The sequence below is a fragment of the Rousettus aegyptiacus genome, unplaced genomic scaffold (genome assembly GCF_014176215.1).
Source record: "Rousettus aegyptiacus isolate mRouAeg1 unplaced genomic scaffold, mRouAeg1.p scaffold_m13_p_8, whole genome shotgun sequence".
Classification (NCBI taxonomy): Eukaryota; Metazoa; Chordata; class Mammalia; order Chiroptera; family Pteropodidae; genus Rousettus; species Rousettus aegyptiacus.
The window spans coordinates 66,825,570-66,845,286 of NW_023416311.1; the positions used below are offsets into that span (position 1 = coordinate 66,825,570).

Here is a 19,717-nt window from a genome sequence, read left to right on the forward strand (position 1 = left end):
TCTTCATAGCACTTGTCACAATGGGAATTATCTTGTCTGCTGTTTTTTGCTTCTTCTTTATCACCTGTTTCCCTTACCAGAATTAAATTCCAAGTGGGACCTTCTCTGCCTTATTCAGCTCTGTATCTCCTGTTCTTAGAACACTGGCACATAGTAGGCTGATACTTTAACGTTTGACATTGTAACTCATATGTACAGGCATATATTCATTTAAAATTCCTGGTAGAAAGCAAGCCAGGAAGATCCCCTTATGAATTAATAACAACCTCCAGTTACTAAATCTTCTTCTCATTCCTTACTCCATTTATGATTTGCTTAGATACTTATATTGCTTTTAGGGCATGATAAATGATATAATTTAAAGGAAAATGATAAATCCCAAGGAGAAAACTTGGCATTAGGGTAATGTTTTATCTGTAGAACAAATTGCTATTTTAGCTCCTTTCTTATCTTTTTTTTTTTTTTTTTTTTGTTTGTCACTAAGAGAAGGATGACTTTGGGGATGGGAAACAAACACAGGTGACCCTGGGTTCATTGTCTCAGTGACCTCTTGTTCTACCTGAATATACCCAAAGAACAGGCACATTTAGTGTTTTACAACATTAACCCAGAAATTTGATCAAGTTCATTTTTGGCTTTAGACCAAAGAAAGCTCATCCATGGGTCCAGGCCCAGTCATCTTTGCTCTGGAGTAGAACAGGCCAGGGAGAATCTTTATCCTTCTCTTAATAGTCAGGGCACCCGATATATCTTGGCCTCTCATCTGCCTTAGAACTTGCATGGGAAGCTTTCACAGACTTGTTGAGAACCTTAAAGGAAATATAGGTTAGACCACTTAGTTATCATCACCTGTTTACACGTGAGCTATATACACATCTGGGATATTTTGAATATTATGGAAGTCATGCCTCATTTGCCACATGTTATCCTAACTCAAAACCGCAGCAATATAATAATGAATCATTCCTACTAGAGGATATTTGTAGGGAATGCTAATCTCAGAGTGCAAATGAAGTCACGAATTACGATTACATAAGGGCTACAGTAAGCAAGTGAGCATCCCTTTAGATCCGACAGGTGTCCGCTTCTTTTTTCCCTTCTCTTTCACGTTCTCTTCCTCCTTTTCTTTTCCCCCCAATTTAATGTCGTCTTCATGCTTAATTGAAAGTCTGTTTGACCATCTCTATTACTGGCTGTAGGGCATCTCTTCTCTTAGTATACAGAGTTTGCTCGCTGCAGACTGACTTGAACGGCGTATTTTACTAATTATGATCCCCAATGTAGAAGGCCTTTTCCTGGGATCACTGGTTTCCTTTTAGTTACACTATCAATACAGTTTAGAAAATCCTTCATGCCATAACTGATGAAGCTCAGAAAAAGAAGCCCAGGGCCTAGATATGTCAACTCGATAAATTGTGTCCATTTTAATTAAAATGTCAGTAGTAATTTAATTGATCAAATAATTATCAGATAACGCAGGAAGGTATTCAGGAAATGACTGGGAAACAGAAACCAAACTAATTGCACTTTGATGGTGAAGACCAGATTTACTTGACAAAAAGGAATGTTTCTGCTAAACTGAGTTATGCCTCTTCTAGTCAAAAGCACACAAACAAGTCAGGAATGAAGAGTGAGCTCAAGCACCGAAGAAAGTAGCCTACTGGCGGGCCAGTTACCTGGACAATTTACTGGAATGTTTAATAGTCTTATGAAGACATTCATGAAATGTAATGAGTATAAAGTATGTTGGTGCGATCATGTGGCACTTAGTACTTGTGGGCCACTCCATGTCAATATGTGGGTCATACTATTCCAGCAAGTTGTGGCATTGAGAAGGGTTAGTGGGGACATTGAGGGCCTATTTCATTTTATAGCGTTGCTCTAAAATGTTACTTTTCTCTCTAAAAAAGGTACTTCCTATTTCATTGCTTTCTTCTTTGTAAACTAACATAAAAATAAGACTTTCTAAATTTCGAATTACCAGAATAGAGTTTATTAAACAATAAGCTGTGCTTATTTTGGATTTAATATCAGTGTTTGAAAGAAATCCCTGATATCTTCATTAATTTATTTAAAATTTATTTGATCACATACTAATGATAAAATATGAATCACGATTATGGTAGGAAACAAGAAAACTATTGAAAGGTATAAAAAGGAAAATGTAAATTATTCATTATCCACCACGCAAGGTAAATACTTCCTATGGTGAAAATTTCTCTAATGTTAAAATTGTTTTAAAACAAGATTTTTAATAATAGTCATTTTACCAAATTATGATTTAGGTAACTACAGGTTGAAGAGAGATTTTTTTCCCCTAAAATTTTGAGTATCTTAATTTGATATTCTGGCATAAACACATTGTGACAGAGAATAATTGTAATAAATTTAAAATGGCAAGTCTGTAAATTTCGGCTCCCAAACACAAATATGCAACATTGAACCTATGCTGAAATGTGGATAAAGAGGCTCTAACTCACTTGTGTAAAATAAACTGATAGGAACCACTATGTTGAGATTCGAACATGCTATGAGAAACTTGAGAATCAAATGAAAAAAATAGGTTTCCCCATACACCAGAACAGAAAAAATACTAAGTAAACCCCAAACTGTTATTTTTTAAAACTTATTTTTTACTTACAGTAGACATACAAAATTATATTTGTTTCAAAATAGTGATTAGACATACAATTTATGAAGTGATCACTCTGATAAATCTAGTACCTCTCTGACACCATACACAGTTATTATGTTATTATCGACTATATTTCCTATACTGTACTTTACATCCCCATGACTGTTTTTATAACTGGCAATTTCTACTTCTTAATCCCATTCACCTTTTTCACTTATCCCCTCAACTCCCCTTCTAGAAACTATCATTTTGTTCTCTATGAGTTTATATCTGTTTTGTTTGTTTATTTATGGGTTTTTTTTTTGTAGATTCTACATATAAATGAAATCATATTTATCTTTCTCTGTCTGACTTACTTCTCTTAGCAAAATACGCTCCGGGTCCATCTATGTTATCACAAATGGTAAGATTTCATTCTTTTTTATGGCTGATTAATATTCCATTGTGTATTTGTACCACCATTTCTTTATCCATTCATCTGTCAATGAACACTTTGATTGCTTCCCTGTCTTGGCTATTGTAAATAATGCTGCAGTAAATATGGGGATACATATGTCTTTTCAAATTAGTGTTTTGGATTTCTCTAGATAAATACCCAGGAGTGGAATTGCCAGGTTATAAGGTAGTTTTATTTTTAATGTTTTGAGGAACTTCCAAATTGTTTTCCATAGTGGCTGCACCAATTTGTGATCCCACCAACAGTGCACAAGGGTCTTCATCACTCCACATTCTCATCAACACTTGTTTGTTGATTTATTGATGATAGCCATTCCGACAGGTATGCAGTGATATCTCACGTTGGTTTTAACTTGCATTTCCCTGATAATTAATGATGTTGAGCACCTTTTTTTATGTCTTTTGGCCATCTGTATGTCCTTTTTTGAGAAATGTCTATTCAGGTCCTCTGTCCATCTTTTAATTAGAGAGAGAGAGAGAGAGAGAGAGAGAGAGAGAGAGAGAGAGAGAGAGTGAGAGTGTGTGTGTATGTGTGTGTATGTTAAGCTGTATGTGTTCCTCATATATTTTGGATATTAACCCCTTATCAGATGTATCATTGGCAAATATCTGTTCAGTAGGTTGTCTTCTTGTTTTGTTGATGGTTACCTTTGCTGTGCAAAAACTTAGTTTGATGTAGTTCCACTTTTTATTTATTTTTTTATTTCCCTTGACTAAAGAGACATGTCAAAAAAAAAATTGTTAAGAGCGACGTCAAAACGTTTACTCCCTATGTTTTCTTCTAATAATTTAATGGTTTCAGGTCTTACCTTTAAGTCTTTAATCTATTTTGAGCTTATTTTAATATACGATGTAGGAAAGTGGTCTTATTTCTTTTCTTTTTTCTTTTTCTTTTTTTTTTTTTTTTTGCATGTATCTGTCCAGTTTTCCCAACTTTTTATCTGTGACTCAGCCTACTTTATGATACTCGAGTAAATTAAAACTACATTTTTAAAGTGTGGTCCCCATCATCTTTTTGGCTGGTAGGAAAAGGAATGGTGAGGGAGGTACAGCTCTGGCTGATGAGGAATCATTCTTGGAAGACCCCTACTGAGTCACTGAGTTCTGTCCCCTAGCTCTCAGCATGTTTTTAGTAACCATGAAAAAGCTCTTAAGTGATAAAAATGACACATCAAGTCTTCATACTAATGCCCTGAATGTTCTTTCAGCAAAGCTGCTTTAAAAATAATTTCTGATCATGTGTGTGGTTTTTTATCAAGAAATGGGAACGGATAGTGGAATTGTGAATTGGTCCCAAGAGAAAAAGTTCCTATGTAATGTAGGTGCCTTAATCAGATCGTTGGAGAAGCTCCAGTCGAAACTCTGCTCCATATTTCAAGCTCAAACGTACCTCCTTCGTGGTCATGTGATATCAGATTATCTGGATGAGTGAAATGTTGCTGTTGCAAGTATTTGCATCGATGCAGTGCTTCCTGCCCCACCTGCTGAGTCCGTAAACCTGAAACCATCATGGCAAATATGTTTATTTGCTTTTTATGTGCTGCCTCTTTTTTAACTCCTACAGATAAGAACCGACAGGTCCTTTTACTGCTAGCCAAAACCAGTGATGGGAACCAGGTGGAAGATATGGCTATTAAAATGTAGTTTTAATTCATTTTGAGTCCCATAAAGTAGGCTGAGTCACTGACAAGCTGTGGGCCTCACCGAATCACTCCATGACCTCACTTTCCCTCTAGCAAACCTCTGTCAGTGCAATTTAATGATATCACTGGAGTATCTGAGATAGCTTGCTTGAGAGGAGTTTGCCTATGAACTGTCAAGGCTATCAGATAGCTTCACTATAGTCCGTCTTCTATCTCTTTCCTTATTCTTCAGATTCATATGCTCTCCATGTACTACAATAATGCTATTAACCAACTCGCAGCAGCTATGTAGTTTGTAGACAGTGAAGGCCTGGTGACACAACCTTTCATTAGAAGTGTAGTTTCAAAATTGATGAGAGTCTTCATTAATTCCTCACTTTCTTAAAATGAATACTTTGAATGAAACCACTGGAATCTCGAAGATGACAGTCGACCTTACTGTTGTGTATGGAGGTCTCTATTTTAGATTCTCCTAATTACCTCCTTTCTCTCTCTTTTTAATTATTACTGCCACTGTAGTCAAATAATAGGATAGATGAGATATGGGTGAGCTTCAGGAAAAGAGGTTTAATTGTGGCTTCGCTTCTAACTAGCTGTGCAGCTTCTCTCATGCCATTTAATCTGTCATCATCTTCATACTGATCTCTAAGGTACCATTTGAGATTCTCTGGTCCCCTCGTGGAAATTCAGACACTCTTTTCTGCAGGGCAAAGCACCTTCTAAGCAGGTTCACAATCTTTGTATTTCCAAGTCTATTGAAGCCCCTTTCAAAGATTCTGATTCCCCAAGTGATTCTACCAGGATAAGAACCACGGGCATAGAGTCTAGGCCCGGGAACTTATTATTATAAAAATTTGTCCTGTGCCACATTTTTTTCATCCTTAAGTCAAGAACAGTGACAGAAAATAATGACTTTTATAATTCTTTTATAATTTAATCCTCACAGAAGTTAAGGTTCAGCCATTTTCCCTTTGTGTGACTTTTATGAATATTTTGCATTGATCCAGTGCCCATTTGTATTCTTGCTTATTTTTCCACTCTCATTATTCAACCACACTTGACCAGTGACTCTTAAAAACAACAAAAAAGAGAGAGTAAAACCGATTGACTTTAATGCTATCAGCTATTCTTCCCCCCTTCCTCTCTTTCTCTCTCTCTGGAGCAATGGTTTTTAAAGTATGGTCTCAGAAGTAGCATCATGACCACTACCTGAGAACTGTTAGAAATGCAAATTCTCAGGCTCTGTACAAGAAATGCTGGAGGTGGGAACCAGCAATCTGCATTAACGGGCCTTCCAGGTAGTTCCAATACCCGCTATTTGAGACTGTTCTAGAGAGATTTTATGTTTTCAGATACTTGGATTGTTTTTTTAAGTGTGGTCAGATATTTTTTAAGTAATCGTTGTCCAGACTTACATGCTCTGGAAATAAGAGGGATATTACATTTCTAAGGGGCATTTCCCTGCCTTCCTATCTTTTTATCCTTTAGACATTTTCATATTCTTTTCTGCTCTTGGAAAACCAACCCAAACTCTGTCTATTTGCACACCGAAATTTTATCTTAAATTAGTTCTATTATCATGGAAACTTTGATTAATGCTATTTAAGTGATCTATTGTGATATATGATATAATAGTAGATGGAACAGTGACTAATGAAACATTAATTTATACTTGTTTATTTTTATTGAACCTTCCAAATGGCATTTTTTTAGAACACAGAAAAGGATTATTTTTTAAAGTTATTCAACAAATGGATTTGTTCTGTAATAGACCCAAAGATTGCTCTTGTCAAAAGGAAATTTTTACTAAATTCAATGCTCCCTGGAAGAAGGTGTCAGCATAAGTTATTATCATGAATTAAGAGATGAAGATGAGGATTAAGGACATCTGGTCATAAGTGAGGAAACTTTGCCCCAAAAGGTGGCAGGAGTAGACTTAAGAGTCCAAGGCTCCATACTTCTAATTCAGTATTCTCTGCACAAAACGCCACTGCCTTTAGGACTGTACGGTTTACCTAATTGGTTGGATTTTCATCAAGAGCTTGATCCCACTAAGGTTTTTCTTCATTTGTTTGTTTTAATATGTAAAGCATTTGCAAGTTCTTTCAAGGGTAGCACATAGCTTTATTTAAGTCTCTCAAGCCCCCTCACCTCTGTCAAGTTGCACCAGGAAATTGCAGGTCTAGCCGGAGGCCCTCAAAGAGTTAAAAAGACAACCAGCTTGCAGAGCAGAAGAAACTAATGTCAAAAACAGATGTTCCTCTGAGGGCCTTGCTGGGTTCGTAAGTCAGGATAAAGCCAGCCTGTGTGCATGCATGTCAAAAAGGGAAAAAAAAAAAGTCTTGGCCAGTGTTCTGGAGAAACGAAGCGTTGTCTGTCATCTTCAGTCCTTGCTGCATGGGAGCACTGCGGGCGGGTGCCCAGGAGACCAGTGGCCCTGACACTTGAGCCATTAACTCAGAACGCCCTCCAGTCCCTTGTTTTCGTTGTTGCTGTTCCGGCCGGCCGAGCTGCCCACACAGACCCTGCCCGTTTTCATTGGCTGCGGGGACTGTTATTGGAGTGGCTGACAGCTGTCTGCCAGGCTGTCTGAAACTGCCTTCCTGTGCGCTCTGCCGCTGCTCGACTTCACAGCACTATTGTTCCTGTTGAGCCTTTTTCTTAAAATCTTTCCCAGCTGTATCCTGATATGGTAAACCACTTAAATTAGCTCCAGATTGTTCTGTTTATTTTGTGTTAGATAAGCGACAAAATACAATCCCAGCAGCCCACTGTGAGGAGGGTGGAAGCAGGGGATGGGGAATCAGGGGACACAAGCAAGGTCTTTTACAAAAAATAGAATTCCCAGACAAAACCATGAAAAGGCACAAAGGTGATGCAATCACTAGTCCTGCATTTACATGTGGCTCAGTGGGCTGGCTAAGCAGTAACTTTGGATCTGAACACATCTCATTCCAGAAAAGAATTCCAGCATGAAGTCACACTAGGAGGAAGCTGAATTTCCATGACTGGAAATAGAGACAGTATCTGTGTCAGTTGGTCGCTGTGTCAGCTGTCCAGGTACCATGCTTGATTACCTGATTGTGACAGAAATCCCTTTTAAGTTTTTTTTTTTTTTTTTTAATTGTCCTTCCGTGTTGCAATGCATGGTAGCTGACGGGCTCAAAACTGGCTGAAGTTCTCCAGTATCCCTGTATGCTTAGCATTTGAAAATGATCGCCTCCCTGCTGTCATTTAAAGCTAGAAATCCAAAGACATTGAGTCACGAGCATAGGTATTTTCCACCCAGCTGCAAGTGAAAATTCACAATGGACTTGGCTCCTATTTGCTTATGCAGGCCATCTGTGCAACCGCTCTACCCGTGGCCTTTCATTCTTTGTGGTTGTCTGCTCACAGGGGCTCTCCATGCAAAGACTCTCTGAATACTGAACCAAAAAAAAAAAATATGTTCAAATAGAATAGATACTGTTCTAGAATTGAGGATACTGCCTTTGTGATTGTAGGAATCAACCCAAATAAAATATGAAAAATAAACTTCCGAATGTTTTAACTCAGCTGAAGCATGAAAACAATGCCAGCAACCAGCTGAGTTACAACAATTATTGAAAATTTTGTCTGGGGTAATTCAAGACTCCCCGGGAAAGATCCCATGACTCACTCCAGCTGGACAGGGCCTCCAGTCCTCACTCTGAATCAGGGTCCTGGAAACTCTTACCAAGCTGAGAGAAGGAGAGTGGGTAGAAGGACAGGTTCAGGAGCAATAAAATGCCCTTAGAAACTGCCTCTTAGTTTCCTTTGGGGAAAACAAACTCAAATGTGTAATAAAAAGGGAACAAAACCAAGTTCGGAAGAATAATTGCCCCCATTGAACTTCCTTTCCCTCTTGTGAAATGTACCTTTCCCTCTCCATTAAGGTCTAGCACATAGTTGAATGACTTCCATGTCACATTCTCTGATTACCCCGTTTTCTTCTCTCTCCCTTCTCTGTATCCTTTTTAGCTCTAATTGTGAAGAATTTTATATTTTTTTTCTGGCCCAGGTGTTCTGTGGATGACATGTCCCTTGAGAGCAGGGATTGTGTATTGTACCTCTCATCTTTTCCCACAGTGCTCACAACAGTTCTGGGTACTTAGCAGGTGCTTAATTAAGGCATATAGCATAATTGTTTTCTTTTTTATTCTTGCCTGACATGAAGTGTCATTTATTCTGCTTCTGTATTGGTGAAGCACACGTGTGTGTGTGTGTGTGTGTGTGTGTGTGTGTGTGTGTGAAGAATAATGTCTGAAAACTTCACAAAAGTAAAAAACAACAACCAAAAAAACAAACAAGCAAACAAAAAACCCAAGACCAGGTATTGGCCTATTCTCATTAAAATCATGAGCATGCAATTCTGGTGCTGGGTAGGATGGAGTAAGCCACCTAAAGCCTATATTTCTCATGGATTCCAGCTACAAACCCTGGACAATACAGAAAACAACTACCTGGGGCACCCGGTAGTAAACAATAGCAGCCAGATGGCAAATGGGAATGAAGTCAAAGCTTTATCAATCCTTGTACCAGGGGTGAGTTTGTGGAGTTTGTGTTCTTTCCTCTCTCAGCTTTGACCCAAGAGCTGATGGAATTAAAGAACTATGCAGCAGGCCTTGGTAGCAAAGTATCCAGGTGAAAACCCCTATTTCTAACAAGAGGTTTGAGAAAGGGGTCCTTTGCTGGAGAATATAGGGGACTTTGCATTTTATCTGTTACTTTTTCTCTTTTTTCTCTCCCAAACCTGCCCCAAAGCCAGTCCCAACTTAGGATCTGTATTGCTTTTGGGGTAGAGGTTTGGGCACCTAAAATGCCAAAAGAAGATTCTCTCTGACCAAAGGATCAGGGAAAAGGAGCCCCTTTTGTCCAAAGACTGTGGGAGAATCACAATCTGATCTCTGTCTTTATTTTTGCTGCTTTTCTCTCAAAGGCAGCATCAGTTGCGTAGAAGTACATGATAAAACAGGAGGCTAAAACCTGAGAGAAACCTATCTTTACGACCAGAAGAAGCAGGAAAAAGAACCCAAGGACTGGAAAGAGGGATGAAGTCTAGAGAAGAGGATCCCCTGATTCTCTGTCACTATGAATTGACTTAAATTCCAGTCTCACCCCCAAGCTGTACCACACAGACACAAAGAAACATAGCAAAACCTTCAAGAACTCAACTGTGATATAAACCAAGCCCCAAACTAACCCTTGAGTGGTATACACATTGAACAAACCCAAACAGCATGGCAAAGTTTTTAAAAACTAAACTGGCATTAGCACCACTGTCTGCAGAAGGTAAGACAAAACTTGTAGTCTGAATGGGTTGATGATAACCGTTCTCCAGGAGAAGAAGTAGAACACTCTTGAAATGAGTGGAAAAATAGAAGTTCTCAGCAGAGAAATAGAAAGAAAAACAAAGAGACCAAGTTTAAATTTTAGAACTGAAAAATACAGTATCCGAAATTAAAAATTCACCCTATGGGCCGAATATCAGAATGAAGATGATAAAGGAAAAGGTCATTGAACTTCAAAATAGGTCAGTAGACATTTCACAATCTATAAAAGAGAGAGAGAGAAAAATTGAACCGAGTTGCAGGGAGGGACTTATAAAACAATATCAAAAGGTCTAACATTTACGTCCTTGGAGTCTCAGAAGGAGAGGAGAAATATTGGTGACAAATATATATATATGTGTGTGTGAAGAATAATGTCTGAAAACTTCACAAATTTGATGAAAGATACGTGTGTAGATTCAAGAAGCCCAGGAAAATCCTATCAGGATGAATCCAGAGATAACTACACTCACATTGTAATCAGACTGCTGAAAACCAAAGATGAAGAAAAAAAACATCTTGAAAGCAGCAATTCCAATCTTGGAGATTTATCCAAGAGAAATAAAAACATGTTTAAATAAAATGTATACCCACATGTTGATAGCAGCTTTATTGGTAATTGCTTAAAATTGGAAAAAACTCAAATGTCCTTCAACTAATGAATGGATAAATGAAATGTGGTACATCTCAACAGTACACAACTACTCAGCAGTACAATGAACCGTTCGTCGATACCACATTAACATACATGAATGTCAAATGTGTCATGCTGAGTGAAAGAAGCCAGACTCAGAAGGTTACGCACTGACATTCCAGAAAAGGCAAAATTTTTAAAGATGGAAAAAACATCAGTGGTTGCCAGGGATTAAAGGTAGGATGGAGGGTTTGACTACAAAAAGGAAGAAAAAGGGACTGATTCTGGGGTGATGGAGTTGTTCTGCTCTGGTTATATAAAACTGTTTGTCACAAGACAAGTGAATTTTACTGTATGTAAATTAGAAAATAAAAAATAAAAGAAATCACTAACACCATTTCATATGTAATAGGATTAATACATCTTCATGTCTACATGAAGTAGAGAAAAGATTCATATAATCTCTTTTCACTGTTTTGAAGTCATTTTCCACTTGATTCTGTATTTAAACTTGCAGGAAGCCAGAAATGGAATAAACAATGAAGTAGTTTCTTTGTGTACATACAAAAAACTTTCTAAAATGAATTTCGTGTCTCACATGCCAAGCAGATGTTTTGGAAGGTAAGCTTACAACAAAAGGGCCCAATGAAAAATTGAAGTAGAAAAGTAGGAATCTATACAAAAGAGACACATCGATTCCAGAAAGGATCTACTGTTGTTAAAAGAAACTAAGTCAATTTGATGGGCTGGTGAAAACAAGAACAAAGAACCTGACATGTCCTGGAAGCTCTGGGTTTTGAGACCCAGAGCAGGATTTAAAATGCCCTGTCTAGAAGAATCACATCTATTGTCCTGAGGTGTATCCTTGCCTGTGTTCTAAATGTACATGGAGTGGGCCAGCTCGGGCTATTTCCCTGAAGCAGATGGTGTACATTCCTGTGACATCAAGAAGAGTTTCTTTGAATGTAGAATTCCTTCTTTAACCCACTTCTCATCCGAAGGACAAAAAGTGTAGGCTAGATGCTTAATTGCAGTGAGATCCCACCAGCTGACCAGAGCTGCACTTCCTACTACTTATTCTGCTTTTGAAGTCCTGTCATCACTCTACTTCCTCTTACACCATTATGGATCTTATCAATTTTTATACACAAACATATATAAAAAGTTGGTTTTAAGCAACCTTTGCCTATCCTCAAGTCACAAATATTCTCTTACATTTTTCTATAAGTTTTATGGTTTTAGCTTTTACAGTTAGACCTTTGATTCATTGTTCTCTTTCTCAGCTTTGTTTTGTTAAAATGTAGTTCACATTACCATAAAATCCACTCTTCTAAAGTGTACAATTCAGTGGTTTTTAGTATATTCACAAAGTTGTACAATCATCACCATTATCTACTTTTCATCACTTTCCCTCAAAATCCTGTATCCATTAGTATTCTCCCCTACTACCAACCCCAAGCAACCACTAGCCTACTTTTTCTGTTGATTTGTCTATCCCAGACCTTTCATATAAATGGAATAATACAGTATATGGCCTTTTGTGACTGGCCTCTTTCATTTACCATTATGTTTTCGAGGTTCATGTTGTAGCATGTATCAGGACTTCATTCCTTTTTATTGTGAAACAGTATCTCTTACTGTTATATATTGCTGAAAATATATCACATTTTCTTTAATCGTTTACTAATTAATAGACAATCAGATGTTTCCACTTTTGGAGGCTATTATGAATAATGCTACAGTGAACACAAGTTTTAGTGTAGACATATGTTTTTATTTGGGCATATACCCGGGAGTGGTATTTCTGGGTTATATAGTAACTCTATATTTAACTTTTTGAGGAACTGCCAGATTGTTTCCAAAGCAGCTACACCATGTCACATTCCCACCAGCAGTGTTTGAGGGTTCCAGTTTCTCCATATCTTCTCCAACACTTGTCATCATCTGTCTACTTTATTATAGCCTTCCTGAGTGTAAAGCGGTGTCTCCTTGTGGTTCTGATTTGCATTCCCCTGATAACTAATGATATTGAATACTTTTTCATGTACTTATTGGCCATTTGTATATCTTCTTCAGAAAAATATCTATTCAAATCCTTTGCCTATGTTGTAATTGTTTTTTCTTTCCATTATTATGTTGTAATGTGATCCATCATCAATTAATTTTTTTATGTATGCTGTTAAGTAGGGGTTGGTCAAAGTTCTTTCCCGTCCTCTTTAGCTATGCAACTACTCTAGAATCATTCCTTGCAGACTTTTTTTCTTCTTTGCTGAATATCAAATGATCATTTAAGAATGATTTTTTAATGAGGCTCTCTATTCCAGCACCATATTGTCTTCATTGCTATAGCTTTATAGTAGGGCTTTAGTTGGGTAATATAATTCTTTCATCTTTGTTATTCTATTAAGAAGTTGCTTGCATTTGATCATCATGATTGCACTAGGCAGAGTAATGTTCCCTCTCTTCCCCCAAAGTTGTTCATATCCTAAAGCCCTGACCTGTGAATATTCATTATATATTTTGTTACAATGATCCGTAATCTCTGATGTTGTTGTTGTAATTGTTCTGGGGCAGCACACATATGAGATAGTGACCTTGATTAACCAATGTTGTGTGTGTTCTCACTGCTCTACCAACTGGCTGTTCCCCCTCCTCTCTCCCTTTTGTTGGCCTCCCTGTTCCCTGAGACACAACAGTATTGAAATTAGGCCAATTAATAACCCTATGATGGCCTCTAAGTGTTCAAGTGAAAGAAAGAATTATACATCTCTCACCTTAAATGAAAAGCTAGAAATGATTAAGTTTAGTGAGGAAGGCATGTCAAAAGCTGAGACAAGCCAAAAGCTAGACCTATTGCACCAAGCAATTAGCCAAATTGTGAATGCAAAGGAAAGGTCCTTGAAGGAAATTAAAAGTGCTCTTCCACTGAACACATGAATGATAAGAGCGAAACAGCCTTATTGCTGGTATGGAGAAAGTTTTAGTGGTCTGGTTAGAAGATCAAACCAGCCAGAACATTCCCTTAAGCCAAAGCCTAATCCAGAGCAAAGCCCTAACTCTCTTCAATTCTATGAAGGTTGAAAGAGGTGAGGAAGCTGCAGAAGAAAAGTTTGAAGCTAGCAGAGATCGGTTCATGTTTGAGGAAAGAAGCCATCTCCTTACCATAAAAGCGGACAATGGAGCAGCAAGTGTGGATGTGGAAGCTGCAGCAAGCTGTCCAGAAGATTTGGCTAAGATAATCAATGGCTGCAGGAAATAGTTTTCAGTGTAGATGAAACAGCCATCTATTGGAAGCAGATGCCATTTAGGACTTTTCATAGCTAAGGAGGAGAACTCAATGCCTGGCTTCAAAGTTTCAAAGGACAGGCTGACACTCCTGTTAGAAGCTAATGCAGTTGGTGACTTTAAGTTGAAGTCAGCACTCTTATATCATTTTGAAAAACCTACAGCCCTTAAGAATTATGCTGAATTTACTCTGCCCGTGCTCTGTAAATGGAACAACAAAGCCTGGATGACAACATATTTGTTTACTGAATATTTTAAGCTCCCTGTTGAGACCTACTGCTCAGAATAAAAAAGATTCCTTTCAAAATATTACTGTTCATTGACAATATGCCTGGTCAGCAAAGAGCTCTGTTGGAGATGTACAATGAGATGAATGTTGTTTTCATGCCCGTTAACACAACATCCCTTATGCGGCCCATGGATCAAGGAGTAATTTCGGCTTTCAAGTCTTATTATGTAAGAAATACATTTTATAAAGCCATAGCTGCCATAGATGTTGATTCCTCTGATGGATCTGGGCAAAGTGAATTGAAAACCTCTGGAAAGGATTCACCAACCTAGGGGCCATTAAGAACATTTGTGATTCATGGGAAGATATCAAAATATCAACTCTAACAGGAGTGTGGAAGAAGATGATTTCAACCCTCATGGATGACTGAGAGGTTCAAGACTTCAGTGGAGGAAATAACTGCAGATGTGGTAGAAATAACTAGGGAACTAGAATTAGAAGTGGGGCCTGAAGATGTGACTGAATTGCTTTAATCTCATGATAAAACTTTAACGAATGAGGAATTGCTTCTTATGGAGGAGCAAAGAAAGTGATTTCTTGAGATGGAATCTACTCCTGGCAAAGATGCTGTGAAGACTGTTGAAATGAATACAGAGGATTTAGAGTATTATATAAACTTAGTTGATAAAGCAGTGGCAGGGTTTGAGAGGATTGACTCCAGTTTGGAAGTTCTACTGTGGGTAAAGTGCTATGAAACAGCATCGTGTGGTACTGAGATATCATTCATGAAAGGAAGAGTCAGTTGATATAGTGAACTTCATTATTGTCTATTTTAAGAAATTGCCACAGCTACCCCAGCCTTTAGCAACCACCACCCTGATCAGTCAGCAGCCATCAACATCACTGCAGGACCCTCCACCAGCAAAAGGATTACTACTTCATCATGGTTACTAGCATTTTCTTTTTTAGCAACAAAGTATTTTTAAATTAAAATACGTACATTGATTTTTTTAGACAATGTTATTGCACACTTAACAGACTACAATGTAGTGTAAACATAACTTTTATGTGTACTGAGGATCTAAAAAATTCTAGCGACTTGCTTTTTTTGCAATATTTGCTTTATTGCGGTGGTTTAGAGCTGAACCTACAACGAAGTATGCCTGTAGTTGGCATTATATAAAAAGGTAAAGTCACTGCATGAAGCACATAAGTAGGGAAGCACATAAGTAGGTAGTTACCATTCCTCCTTATTGTGCACAAATGTTCCTGTTTCTGTCTGGCCTCTGGATGTCATCCATCTAGGTCTTGCTGCAACCTTGCCTGCAGAGATTGAAACCACCTCTTGCCACATCTGATCTCTTCTCAACAGCAAACAAAGGCAGCCTCTTCACACTGTGGTATGACGGCCTCTGGGCCTGCAACCGTTGCCGTCTGTTGCTGCCATTACACACTAGGCACAGGGAAATGCAGGGAGCCTTGCTATCCCCTCCCTTTGTCCCCATGCTCCACTGGGGGATAATGCAGTTTATTTCCACCCTTGGGTCCCCATATCTGTCATTCCCTCTAGCCTGGAATGCAGTCCCAAGGACAGGGCCTAGGTGCCTTAGGGTCACAGCCATGCCTTCTCCCTCTGCTTCCAGCCCTCTCTCTTCCCCTAACTGGCTCTGAATGTTTGTTTAAGCTAAACCTATTAGCTCATTGGTCTGCTGACTGTCTCTTCCCTGAGGCCATACACCCAACGCCCTACTTTTTGGGTGGAGAGAAAGTAACATACAGCAATTACTAGGAGTGAAGGAAGCTCTGACTTACTATTTGAAAACATTTTTGCAGTAGAGAAATAAGGCATGTGAGGCACCCTGTTTGACCTGTAATCATTTTCTCCCTTGTGTCCTGTATAGACTTAAGTCTATCTCAGGATAGCTTTTGTATACTTGTATTTGTAACCTCTGCTAGAAGATGACAGGTGAAGGTGGTCACATTATTTGATGGAGATAGGATCAGTGTCATGAATATGGAATATAAACATTTTCCTCGGTCTAAGTTGTCCTTAACTATACCATGAGTTTCTTAACTGTCTTGATACTGCAGGGTCATCATTTAAATTTTTTAGTTATATTATGCTTCATACAGTGGTGTCTTTAATATACATCAATGCAGATTACTTACCATTGGAAAAAAGATAAATCCATTTTTAGTTTGTGGTGTGCTTTTTAAATTCATATTCTTCTTCCCTTACTCTTAGGGTGGTCTCTGCAGAGACCATATCCAGCAGTCTGCCTGCCTAATATGCAGATTCCAGCTATGAACTAGGAAGCCAGCCACCATACATATCATTAGATCTTATCTGCGACTAAGTGGGCCCTGCATTAGGGTCTAATTGCAGGGACTTAGCATGCCTGTTGTGGTCACTCAGGGGCATTTGTTTGGATTTGTTTGGCTGTTTGGTCTCTTTTTTTTTTTTAATCCTGGTTCCTGGCTGTTCCAGGTACTGGATCTTTCTCTCAACATCCCTTTGTCTCCTGCTAAAATGCCTGTTTACTTTCTAGCTTTTCATTAGGTGCAGAGACCCAGGCTGCTTCTCACATGTTCACCTCTCCCCTCCCTGACACTCTCTTTTCCTGTTGGATGCCTAGTGTCACATGGTTTCTTCTCACTCTCACGGTGCACCCCCTGATCAGAAGGGGGACTGCCTCCCCATGTGGTCAGGAGGACCCAGAGCTCAAAGACTCAGAGTTTGTTTCACCTTGACTTTGTAGTGAATGTCATCTGCAGATCCAAAGTGAATCTTTTTCTTATATCTTTATTACGCATGCATTCAATGTTTACAATTCTTTTGACAAACTTCTTAATATTTAGTTGTATTGAGTTCTTTTTGTTTCTGCCATTAAACATTTCCCTATTCTGTTGTTCTTCAAAGAGAGTTGTGTTGATCAGTGTTTTCATGACTTTTTTTTTGGTCTCTCCCACCATAATTAGTCACACATACACCAGTGAAACCCATTAGCATTTAGCAAACTTTGAGAAGGGCTCTGAGGGAACAAAACTGCCTGTCTCCTCATTTTGGTTTATTGATTTTTCCGAGTAACCCTAAAAGGTTATCTTGCCACCCATAAAATAGGAATCCAATAAAATGTTTCCGCTTCAAGGGTAAATTCAGAACATTTAACTTATATATTTGGATATAAAGACAAAGTACTTGATGCTTACCCAAATAGGATATATGAGCATTCTCTAGTTGAATTCTCTGAAAAATCATTGATCTCAATTGCCATCTTTCTCACCACACAAGTAGTTAGTACATTTGTTGTTTTGAATCTACAATTCTACTTTCTTCAATCTCTTGATGATATTTTCCCCTCTTTATTGTTATCCTTGAACCTGCCAGGCTCTAAAGCACTTCTTTGATACTTTTTTGATCTATTACTTTTTGATTGTCATTCCTAACAGATAAACAGCTGTCTGGTAAAAAATTAACTGGCCACCTTAAAGATGTTTCAGGTCTGGAAGGGGAACCAAATACTTTGTGAGTAAATTATGAAACTCTCTCAAGGTGCCAAATAACTTTAGTGTGCCATGAAATTCATAACTTCATTAGTGAAAAAGAAAAAAGAAAAAAAATTGCATTCTTTTAACTTCAGGGTAAACAAGGAGAGTTTTAGTTGTAAAAAAGGAAAAAATAAACAGGAAGCACTTTTGCTGGCTCTAAATACTCCACAGGGCTTCTGTGGTACTTGTTAGGGGATCTAGAATGTGCAGACCATACCTAGCATTTACCCATGCTTCCTAAGTGAGAATGACACAACATTTTGTGCTTATAACTTTCATCTAAGGACCTCCAAGAGTGGGTATGCTTTAAATTGCAGAAGGAGGTTCAGTTGCTTGCCTACCAATATGTAATAAATCAGGACACAGTTTTCCAGTTCCCAGTTCCATTTTAACTTTTGGAGATCAAATGTTTTCTATCTTTCAAGACTTTTGAGTCTTTTAATCCTTAATAAATGTAAAGGAGAGATAAAATCCCACTGGTAGTTCATCATTGTAAGGAATGACTTTAGTCTCATTAAAATGAGGAAACTTTTTACTGTAACCTGTGTAATCTCTTTCTTTTTAAGCCCCATTCGTTCCTGATTTTGCCTCGATCTTCCTTTTCCTTCAGCTTTTTTGGTGGCTATGTCCGTTATTTTGGGCCTGGCTGCCAGTTCCATTCCACCAGCATCTTTCTAATTCCAGTGCAGCAGGAATGCTCCCTGTGCTAGTGCCTTTAATCAAGGCGTAAAGTCTGATTAGGGCCTGACTGGGAGTTGGGGGCCAGAACATTTACCTGCCCTGAATGCTGCACATCATTTAAAACCCCTTCAAATGTTCATATAAGTTTCTGAATAAAAGTTCCTAACTTTTAATTTGAATCGCACCCTATGGCTGTTGCACCTCTTTCTTTGATAACTGATCTACTCATGGAAACAGAAAGGAGTCACCCTGGCTCTGCCTCGATAATAACAACAAAACCCCTCACAATTCACTTTTTGGCTCTCAAATTACCTACAGAGAAGAGAATGCGACCTACAAGGGCTCTATGCATAGAATACTTTCTTCTTATGAAGTGTGGCATTTTAGAGTGTGTCTACAATACCTACGTCTAGTATATGTTCGGTAAATACTCAGATATGAGTGTGTTCTGCCCCACATACTTTGATGCTACTGCTGGTGGTAATTTTCATTAATAAATAGCTAATACTTATTGAGCACTACTTCTGTACCAGACACTATATTAGGGTGGATATTGTCATTATCCAAGTTTTTCAAATGAAGAAACTTAGGCTCACAGATAGAGTAACTTTCCCAAACCCGCAGCACTTAACTCCTATCCCTTGAATACATTTCAGTGAAATTAGAAATATAGTAGTAAGGATGATAGAGAAAAATGACGACAGTCATGAAATAGCAAGGCATCTTGTTTATATGTAGTCATCATTCAGCTCAGATTTTCCTTAAGTTTTGGAAACAATGTTCTTGAGGACATAGTTAATTTAGTCTTTAATTAAGTAGAAACTTTCCATTACTTAATTTTTTTAGGGCTGCCATTACAAAGTACCATGCACTGGATGGCTTAAAAAAAACCAAATTTGTCATCTTAGTCCTGGAGGCTAGCAGTTCAGAATCAAGGTGTGGACAGGGTCATGCTCTCTCCGCAACCACTAGGCGAGGCTCCTTCCTACCTCTTCCCAGCCTCTGCTGGTTTGTCAGCACTTCTTGGTGTTCCGTGGTTTATGGCTGCAGCCCTTCAAGCTCTGACTGCTGTCGCATGGCGTTCTCCCTGTGTGTCTCTGTCTTCGCACAGTTGTCTTCTTATAAGGGCATAAGTTATACTGGGTCAGGGCCCACCCTACTCCAGTATGCCCTCATCTTAACTAATCACATCTGCAGTGACCCTATTTCCAAATTAGGTCACATTCTGAGATTCTGGGGGTTAGGGCTTCGACATAA

General features: G+C 38.4%; 1 protein-coding gene and 1 pseudogene across 3 annotated transcripts in view; both read left to right on the plus strand.

Annotated features, from left to right (window-relative positions):
- ARSB (arylsulfatase B) overlaps window positions 1–19,717 on the plus strand; it is a 139,360-nt gene that overhangs the window by 51,865 nt on the left and 67,778 nt on the right. The gene's annotated exons all lie outside the window — the stretch shown is intronic.
- LOC118606523 lies at window positions 3,830–19,626 on the plus strand (annotated as a pseudogene).